Source organism: Photinus pyralis, unplaced genomic scaffold (genome assembly GCF_008802855.1).
Source record: "Photinus pyralis isolate 1611_PpyrPB1 unplaced genomic scaffold, Ppyr1.3 Ppyr1.4_LG2, whole genome shotgun sequence".
NCBI classification, from domain to species: domain Eukaryota; kingdom Metazoa; phylum Arthropoda; class Insecta; order Coleoptera; family Lampyridae; genus Photinus; species Photinus pyralis.
This window is the reverse complement of record NW_022170403.1, coordinates 36,752,655-36,763,230: the sequence shown is the minus strand read 5'-3', so window position 1 is coordinate 36,763,230 and position 10,576 is coordinate 36,752,655. Positions and strand designations below refer to the sequence as shown.

Genomic DNA, 10,576 nt, shown 5'->3' with positions numbered 1-10,576 from the left:
GTTTTGAAATGGACGAAAGTTAAGAATCACAAATCGGAATTATAGGTTATGTTTTTGTTTTTGTTTTGTATTGGTACACATACCTATACCTGGTTGCGGCAAATGATTACTATTGTGATATTTTATAAGAGCGGCGCCGAATATGATTATTGATCTCCCTGTATTGTCATGATCGTTTCACTTCCGGTTCTACCGGATGTCGATAGCAACTTTCTTATTTTTAATAGAATACCCTAAATTTTTTTGAATTTTCGAAATCGACATGAAAATCTACGTTGCCTTATACCACATTTCCCTATACCCAGCAACAAAGGCCAACTTCTTCGAAATTTGTCAAAAATGTTGACGTTTGACTGCTATTATTCGGAGCCCTATACCTATGACTCCGTTGACTTGAATTTCAAAAAGTCTTCCAAAATCGACAATACTGACTTAATGCTACATGAGAATGATTTCAATTTTGATCGCCCTTCTACAGGGTGTTTTAAATTAATGGTCAACTTTATTAAATTCAAACCTTTAAAAGTTGATTTTTTCAAATGAAACATTTTTTTTTACTTTCAAATGTTGAAAAAAATTCTACATCGATTTAGTATTACATTCCCTATACCTATCTGTTATGATTTCCGTTTTATTTTAGATTTTCAAAAATTGTGACCGTTGTGCATAATTTTCTTAAGAGGCCTTGAAATAAATGCGTTAGTAAAGGTTACTGTACCGTTATTTGAGACATTGCAAGAAGACAACAACTGGTTTCAACATGACGGAGCACCGGCTCATTCTATCCATGATGCTTATACAGCGTGTTGCATCGACAGGGGGAACATAGGAAATCCCATGTAAATTTGAAAGAGTTTAACTATTGGCTTCCCTAATTCCTTATACCTTATAGGAAAACTCTAGTTAAGTTATTTTAAGAGCATTAAAATCCGCATCTAAAAGAAGAACTATCGATGTTTTTGATTAACCCCTTATTAACGAGATATTGCCAAAAATATTTTGTAATTTATCCTTTCTTATCGTCCCGTATTTATAGGGTATAATTGAGGTAAAGGTTGACTGCCAAATGAACTTGTCATACTGAAATTTAATGCCTCATTTCTATTATTAACCATGAATTACACAATTCGAGGGAAAGAATGATGATTAAATGGTATTATCGCGGAAAATAGTTATCGACAAGTATCAGACATTACAAAATATTTTTGACAATATCTCTTTAAGGGGTTAATCAAAAACATCGAAAGTTATTCTTTTAGATGCGGATTTTAATGCTCTTCAAATAACCTAAATAGAGTTTTCCTCTAAAATAATTAGGGAAGCCAATTAATAGTTAACCTCTTTCAAATTTACATGGGATTTGCTATGTACCGTCTGGCGATGCTACACGCTGTATAAGCATCATGATGTACGTGTTATTTCCGAAGTATGGAGGACTCCATTCTTGTTGGGAGCAGTCGCGGCGTATACAACATGGCGACGAGAGTGACAGTGTCGTAATTTCAAGAAATAAGAATGATACAAACGTGGTTTTTTTAAGACACCCTATAGAAGGGCGATCAAAATTTAAATCATTGTCACGCAGCATCAAGTCAGTACTGCCGATTTTGGAATACTTTTTGAAATTCAAGTGAACGGAGTAATAGGTAAATTTTTAAAAATATTGAATAACTTGAAAACCTTTGTGCTGGGTATAGGGAAATATGGTATCAAACGACATAGATTTCAAAAATGCAATATATAGGGTGTTCTATTTAAAATAAGAAAGTTGCTATCCACATCCGGTAAAACCGGAAGTGAAACGATCATGATATTTTCTTTCGATAGATCATAAAAAACTATGTGGGTATGCAAATTTTCAAAATTAAATTATTAATGAAAGCCTAAATACTTTTAGGTAGCGGTTTGCGTGAAACAGCCTGTATATTCGACGATGAAAGGTTTTTATTTCGTGCAAATGTTTTTATTGAACGAATAAAAACATTTGCACGAAATACAAATCTATCATTATCATAACCTGTCTACAGCCTATGCGTAATTATCACCAATAAGTGCTGCTGATGTTAGGCAGTGTAATCCCTCCGTTGTCCTCAATAACGTCTCATATCCCTCCTGTAACAATTGCCAAGATATTTTCACTTCAACGAACTTAGTGGTTGTAATATTTCTAACCAAAAGAACCTTCAACGCGTTATACGCTTTTGTAAACGCCTGCCGGGAAGATGTACGAAGTTTTTTAAGCTGTTTCACATCCAGTATCTCCATTTTTCCACAAAAGTTTTCCCACAACAAAATTCACAAACAAAGGTCCTGTCACGGTCGCCAATTGTTGTAATTATTTATAATTATGCCCCTATTGAGCACTCACTCATTATATTCAGTTAAATCGACTTGAGTGATTGACAGAAGTTTTTTTCGGTGCAATCAATTATTTCCCACCACATGAAACTGATCATAAAATCACAAAGTGAATAACTGAAAATAGCCGGTGCAGTTCAATCAATTCATTTAAATCAGTAAACGTACCTACCTGTAAAATCTTTCGATTTTTATACACTTGCCATGGATGAAATGACAGATTTATTACGGAGTCAGAGAGGTTATATTATGTAGATAAGCATTCGGTTCAGTTTTTTTTTCTATCCATTCAACTGACCAGACTGAACTGATTTAAATGAAAGTGATTTGACTGACTATGATCACCAGAAGCGAATACGCTTATAAATGTATGGCACGACATGAAAGACATCACAATTGCAAGTTACTTTTTTGTCAACACAGGCGACCTACAAGTATGAAAACGGCTATTGTTATACTGTATGCACTCTGTCTACTAAAACTCACCATAAGGTCGTTTTTGCGTTGGTGACTGTTATGTAATTAAATCGCTGTCCGGACTGCAGGAAAAAAAGTACGGCGACAGTAAAACTGTGAACCGCAATGTAAATAAAGTACTCTACTTTGGAAGAGTGGATATTTTCACATCTGCTATTTTCTGATTCACAAACAAGTCATTTTCAATTATTTGCAATTATATTCACGTATTAACACTTACACAATTAGCAGCAACATTTTGTCACCTCGTATTGGTATTCGCAGTGGCTTTGGCTTTGGCAGTAATTATACACAAACCACAATCCGCTAATTGAGTTAAAACCTGTTTTATTGTCTTCGGTTAAATCTTTTCATAAATACTAAAAGGGCGAAGGTGACAGATTATACGACTTTTAAAATGTGTAAGCATAGCTTATGGACGTAGAAGGTCCTCTAAAGTCTACTTCTATTAATGAGAAATTAATGATCGGGTAGTGTTAAAGACCACGAATACGTGTCATTATTTTCTCGTTACTAAAATATTCATTTTGACTTTTGAAACCAATTTATTTATTAAAACATTTTTAAACCCAAATCGATCTTGAATGTTGCTGATCCTTTGTTGCAACACGAGCCGACGTCCCGGAAGTTATTAGTTTTATTATTTATTATAGTGTTCAAAATAGTCTTTATATTACGTTTACTTTTGGAACTATGCGAAGTTAATTATGTTACCACATCAGCAAAGCAACATTTTAATTGAAAGTAAAATTCTTTCTGTACTTTCTATTTTGTAATGTGTCTTACATTGACGGTTTCTATTTTACAAAAATGGCCGAATGTGTTGTTTAATTTCTTTACGAAACGTCACTGGTTTGACCCGAGGTATTCTAATCTTCCCTCTCATTTTATGTAATAAAGAGATAACAGGAATTCCCCTTGTTGTGAAGCTTGTTTTGTGTAAAAAGGGGAATGGGGGGTTGTCATCCCTCGGAAGTAAAAGTGAAAGTACACTTGTTTTTTTTTTGTGGCCTGAATGGCTGGTTGATATATGCACACCTTGTGTTAATTCGGGTGATGTAACTTATTTCTTTTTGTTTTCCGTTTACACCATCCGGGTCATTACCATTACTATTACATGATTGCATTGCATTATTATCTATAAACTAATGCAATTCTACAGATGCATTAGGTATATAGCAAACTAGGTATATGGGGGCCATGGCCATATTCATAAGTAATTAGTCATACACCAGAGTTAAATTGTCTTTTAGCATTGGGAATGCTTATGTTTTGTGTATGGATATTAAGTTACCAGTTTCGTCAAGCAGAAAAGAAGACATTGGTGTCGCGTCAAGTGTTGATTGTACATACGGTACTTGCTTAATAGTGCGCAATTGTTTGTTAATTCCAATCTAAAATTCTCGCACATCGCCTTTAATAGGATTACGGGGATCATATGATGAGGCTCATTATTCAGTAGTGTACGTTTGCGCCACGAGCGAACTTGCGAGCGAGTGGAGCAAGTGATCCCGGGTGAATAAGGCTTATTTGTGTTTTACATATGGCGTTATAAGGTTGTCATTTCCAATGTTTCCGATGGTTGCATGGATTGCTAAATCTGTAAATTTGTTTTCTTCGTTAATTAAATCACTATTTAAGGGCTCGTCACAATGAACGCGGTCTGTTCGCCCCGGGCAATCGCTTGGAATTAGCCGCGCGGTATGGTACCTTGGGTAGCTACCTTTAATCGTACCCTTTGTTTCGTACCACGTTATAACAATTATTTATGGGTGAAATCGCGCGCCCAACATCCATGAACCATGTGAATTTATTATAATTTTTAATGTTTGTTTCCTTGTCAAGTGTGTGTCCACGAACTTATAAATTAAGATGAACTGCTAATGCTGAATTGACAAATGACACCTACATGGGGGCAGCCATGATGTGCACTCACTTGGCGCGAATTTCAAATCGACTTAAACAAGCATTAACCTCACGTTTTCTAAATAAAATACTGTGACACATATCATTTTCCAAGGCTGCAATAGTCTCAAAACTTGAGCACTAGGAAAATTCCCCTAGAAAATAACTGAAACGTGCACATCATGGCCGTACCCATGCTTGGGCCATTTCTACTTCTATGCAACTGTTTGATCAGCAGTCCATCTTAATTTATAAGTTCGTGGTGTCCAAATTTTAATAAAATAGGACAATTCGACATTTTATAAATTTAGTTGATTCATATTTTAACACTTATGGATTAATGTTATTACCTCGGATATTACCAAAAACTGTTTTCTTGATCAAACCATTGGTTTGAAAGTTTCCTGACAGAAAGGCTGCAGGCTCTTATAGTGGATCAGTTTGTGGGATCGTGGCGAGCAAATGATTGTGGAATGTGGAGTGCTGCATGGATGTGTGCTGTCCACGACTTTACTTTTTAGTTTACGTGAATGGTTTGCGCAATGGAAGGTTTTGTGGAGGGTTAACAGCCTTTGCGGCTGACACAGCGTTGTCGTACGGTGTTGCCGATTGGTCTGCGCTTACAAATGTTATTCAATGTCATCAAAATTAGTGATTGGTTTGCTGGAAATAAACTGAATATTAACATCACAAAAAGTAAAATAGTATATTTTAATCTCAAATGTGAATCCCCATTCGCTGCTTTGGTAGTGAAGTAATCCCAGTTGTACCAATAAGCAACTCTGTCAATCCGAAATACTACAACGTGCATTTAGGGTAAAATATCTAGGATTAATATTGGACAACAAACTAAAATGGATCGATCATTACCCACACCAGAAATTTATTGTACATTATGATAAAAAAATTATATTATTTAATAAAGTTTTTGATCCTGCATGCACTAAAGACCGTATATTATGCTAATATTCATTCACGAATACAGCACGGATTTGCTTGTTCGGGCGCTGCTTAATTATGATGCCTCACTGCGCCCATTAATTAACATACAAATACACGCGGTAAGAATTATTACATTTCAAAATAAATTAGCTACTCTTTCCCCATATTTCAAATTTCACAAATTTTAACAATAAAAATTTATTTCTTTACAAAGTACTGAAAGAGTTCTTCGAAAGGTCTGAGTGTTTTAGAACTAAAAAATATTGTAACGTGATTTATAAATTCGGGTTCGATTTATATCAATATTTATTAAACAAAACTAAAACACTACAAAAACCGTACAATTTATATCGATTATTTATATCACACACTTCGCAATTTATATTTCCGCGCTCGATGTTTCATACGTACTCGATCTCGTTCGGTAGTAGACTGCTTCGATGTTCGGTCCGCAACCATTTATACACGCAAGCAATGTAAGTCCAGAACATTCGCGTAATTACCAGATATACGTTGCAAACATTCCCACTATCGCGCGCCTAGAAAATTCCAGAGCGCTAAAGGCGACGTCATGTCTGGAGCGTTTCCGTTACAATATGAAAGATATTCGCGAGGTAAGGATATGATTAAAGTAAAACCGCTCAAACACAGTTTTACGGCCTTTCGAAAAACTTTTCCTTATGTTGGTACCATAATTTATAATTACGTAATTGACCATTGTCCGGAATTGTGTAAGAATATAAAGAAATTAAAAACAGCACAATATACGATAGCATTCTAACAGCATTAAGATGAAAATATCATTCAATATTGATCAACATTTTTTGTTGTTTCTCGATCAATGATACCACATTAAATCAGTCCAAAGTATGCACTGCAGTAAAAACGGCACATACCTGTTCATCACGGAGCCGGACATTAGGGCGCCGCCGATAGGGCGCGAGACATATGGGCGCGTGGACATAAGGGCGCGAGGACAAAAGGGCGCGGGACATAAGGGCACGAGGACATAAGGGCGCGGGACATAAGGGCGCGAGGACATATGGGCGCGGGATACACTATTCTCTAAAAAAATATATTGTAGTTTGTTTGTGTTGATATGTTATATCAACAGTTATTACACAGGGCGTTCAAGATACCAAAAACATATAATGCGTAATGCCAAAAGTTGGGTACATCTTTTATATCCCTGGGTGCACTATCTTGTTGAAACCAACAGTTTCCAACTTTCGTTTTTTGCCAAAAATAGTCGAAATGAATTCTAATATTGCCAAACTGCGAAATGGATAAATCCCGTTGTATCACAAATTTATTTTTCATCGCGACCACATTACATTTCCTTGCCCTTGGTAAATGGAAAAGTGAAATGTTACATCTTCATTTTCTTTAATTAAAGATTACTAAATTAATTTGCTGACTTTTGTAGCATCGTCGAGAATCACAAGTTTGCGTTTGGTACAGGTACCAAATTCCGACAACCCTTTCACCCGCAAATTGCGTTTGAAATTTTGGCTCCACCGCCGAACAGCTTAATCGATTCAACCGTTCCCTTTTAAATATTTTCAGAAATGGCCCAGCAGTCAAAAAGGCATTGTGAATTTTGAATCTATCAAACCCAAATTTTGGCGTCGCCTATTGTATATTGTCGGCTATTTCTATTTTGAAATTCGTGCAATTCCTATCTATAAATTTGATAAAGAATTCATCTGCACAGTTACATCGCAATCGGTTCGGTGGTTCTATTCTGGTTGGACATAAAAATCGAGCGAGCGAGCGATTGGGAGAAAGTATAACATTCCCGTTTAAACAACTATGTAGACCCTAAAAACAGAAATAAAAGTAAAAGTGATGTAAAAAGTGACCCAACTTTTGACATTGCGTATTATGTTTTTGGTATCTCGAATGCCCCGTATAATGACTGTTGATAGAAAATATTAACGCAAACTAACGACAATATATTTTGTTAGAGAATATTCTGTCCCGCGTCCATATGTCCTCGCGCCCTTATATCCCGCGCCCATTTGTCTCGCGCCCTTTTGTCTTCGCGGCCTTATGTCCACGCGCCCTTGTGTCTCGCGCCCTAACGGTCGCGCCCTTTCGGCGGTGCCCTAATGTCCTAGACCGTGTTCATCGCGAAGTCGTATTTGTGATTCGGTGATGGAGTAACTTTTTCCACCATCTCTCTTACAATAATTAAGTTACAATTTATTATTGATTTGATTTGGTTTGGTTTGGTTTGGTTTGGTTTGGTTTGGTTGGGGTCGGGTTCGGGTCGGGTTCGGATCGGGTTCGGGTCGGGTTCGGGTCGCGTTCGGGTCCGGGTTCGGGTTCGGATTCGACTCGACTCGACTCGATTCGATTCGATTCGATTTGATTTGATTTGATTTACTTCTGTTGGTACCTTACTTCATCCTCACCCCGACAGGCAAAACATATATTGTGGTGATGTTTTAAAATACGATTAATTGAGCGTCCTCAGAGTTAGAGTCGGGCGAAGATATCCTCGCTCAGCACATCGGGGGTACGATTCTGGGGTTCCTGTGGGTGTTTCGAAACATTCTACGATCTGGATCATCCAGCTGTTGCTGTCGGATTTCACTTGCGGGGCGCATGGGTATAACTACGGTAACTGTACAGATGTTGCACGTATCCTGTGCGTAGGGCGCACATCGAGGTCGAGACAGGGTGCCTGCTACGACGTTGCCCTTTCCTGAGCCTGCCCTAGAGGGTGGTTTGAAGGGTCGAGGACGAAGGCCCAGTTTGGGAGACGTCCTGCCGGCGTTTTTATAACCACAACCCACTTTAACGGCTGGTGGTCTGTTGCCAAGGTGGTGTGAGCTTCTTCGATGTATCCTTGAAATTTTCCAGTAGATCAAACGGAACAGATTTGTAAAGACCTCATTAATTGTTTGGTATTGCACGGTATGCTTAACTTGTCGATCGCAATGATTTTCTCGAGGTTGACGCAAATGCCTTGCGGGGTAATCACTAATCAGGTGTCCCAAGTAGCGTATTTGGTGTACACTTTTCGTGGGGGACGTTAATTTGAACAGCGCGAGTCGGTGTCAAGGTCGAATAAATGTTGTTCTACACTACCGGAGAGCACTGTAATATCGTTCAAATACGCGAGCACGTGTAACGTCAGTAAGTCCATTTCGAAAGCGATTGATTAGCCGCTGAAAACTTGCGGAAGCGCTTCTAAGCCCGAACGGCATCTTCTTAAACCGATAAACTAAAAGGTTACAAAAGCGATCCTCGCGGCGTACGGTGGCTTGTCAGTACTTAGCACGTAAATGGTAGCTATCGGCGACAGCGAGGAACCTCAATCGGTGGTAATCAATATAGACCCTTATGACTCCGTCCCGTTTGGGAACTATGACGAGAGTGGCAGCTCAGGTGGAATCGCATTATTCTATCACTCCTAGTTCCAATATGCGACCGAGTTTCTTCTGGGACAGGTATCGTTTTGCTGGTGGCAGTCGGTGTGATGGTGCGTAGATAATAATAATAATAATAATATGCTTTATTTTTTTGCAAGTTGGTAAAAAAATAACAAATTCAAAGTTAGAGAGAGAATCACTCAAAAAAAAGGATTAGAAAACAGTTAAAACTGATCTAAGTTCTAATCCTGAAGAACTGAGTAATAGTATCATGTGTGAATAATACTTTGGGTATACGTAAGAACTAAGAAGTGAAAATATAAAGCGAAAATTAAAAAAAAAAGAATTGAAGTTACGAAAAGAGTTTAGATACATAGCACATAGATGGGAACGCTGCGCTGGTGCTCGGGTCGATTCGATGCTCGTAGTACGGTGTCGAGCTGAGTTCGTCCGCGAAGACGTGGTGGTGGCCGGCGAGCAGGCGGCTGAACTAGGCGCGTTGAGGTGCAGTGAGGTCGGCACTTTGGTTAGGTCAGTGTTCTAGGGCGTACAGCGCTACCGTGTATGTGCCAACCGAGCCGAAACGCCGTCGTCACGGAGAGTGTGGGAAAGAATCCTGGGGTACATCACGTGTGGTTTCGTATCGATCCCATAAGTATGCCACCGCGCGGTCGTCCTCGACCTCGACCGGTGAGCCAACGAAGGTGTCGTCTGGGAGTAATTGACGCGTTGGTGTATGTAGGAGAGGCGGCTGCTTCCCTTGGTCGGAAGTATGGAAAGAATTCTTCCGCTGGTTCTCCCAAGATTTCATCGTCCGCGAAGATATACGTCCCTTGGTCAGGTTGAGGACCAATCCGATGTTGTATATATAAAATCGATGCCAAGAAGGGTGTGTGTCCGCTGTACGAAAATGTCATCGGTATTGCCTTGTGCTCGAGGTGGGTCGGAACGGTGTGCACAGCGCTTTCTCTGGGCGATTTCCGTCCGTTAGGATTAAGGTTATGGTCTAAAAACGAGTGGGTGTCCTTGCTGGTGCACCCGGTACAAGGTAATATCTACGAGGCTCTGCTTCGTTCCTGAATCTACGACGACTCATTATCCACTGGTGGAATTGATGGCAATTTTGAGTAGCAGAAAGTCATTGTTTCGTGCCTTTCTGTTGGCGGTCTGCACCTCAAGCAGTTGCGGCGGGTTACCCCTGAAGCCCCACAACCGTAGCAACTAAGTGGTGGTTTTGCGGTTTGTGTTGTGGGCTGTGCTGTCAGAGGTTTAGCTTCCTGTGGCTTCCGTTTGCGATAAGTGACCGGATCCAGTTTAGACTACCTTTGGAACTAATTTGACTGAACCAATATCCAGACGTGCTCTCTGTTAATTCATCGAACACCCAGGCCTTTTGATCCGATGGATACGCATGGCGGATTTCATTCCGGAATGTTAAGATTTAACTAATAATTAGTTGTGCACTAGAAGTACAATCTGAGAGAACCCGCGTTCCGTTCCTGGTCCTTCCAGAC

At 39.1% G+C, this 10,576-nt stretch overlaps 1 long non-coding RNA gene across 1 annotated transcript; it reads right to left on the bottom strand.

The window, feature by feature from the left end:
• Nucleotides 1–1,919: 1,919 nt before the first annotated feature.
• LOC116165132 lies at nucleotides 1,920–2,763 on the bottom strand. The gene is made up of 3 exons (XR_004144082.1): nucleotides 2,531–2,763; nucleotides 2,173–2,475; nucleotides 1,920–2,112 (listed from the first exon to the last, which is right to left on the bottom strand). It is a non-coding gene; the product is annotated as an uncharacterized LOC116165132 (long non-coding RNA).
• Nucleotides 2,764–10,576: the final 7,813 nt, after the last annotated feature.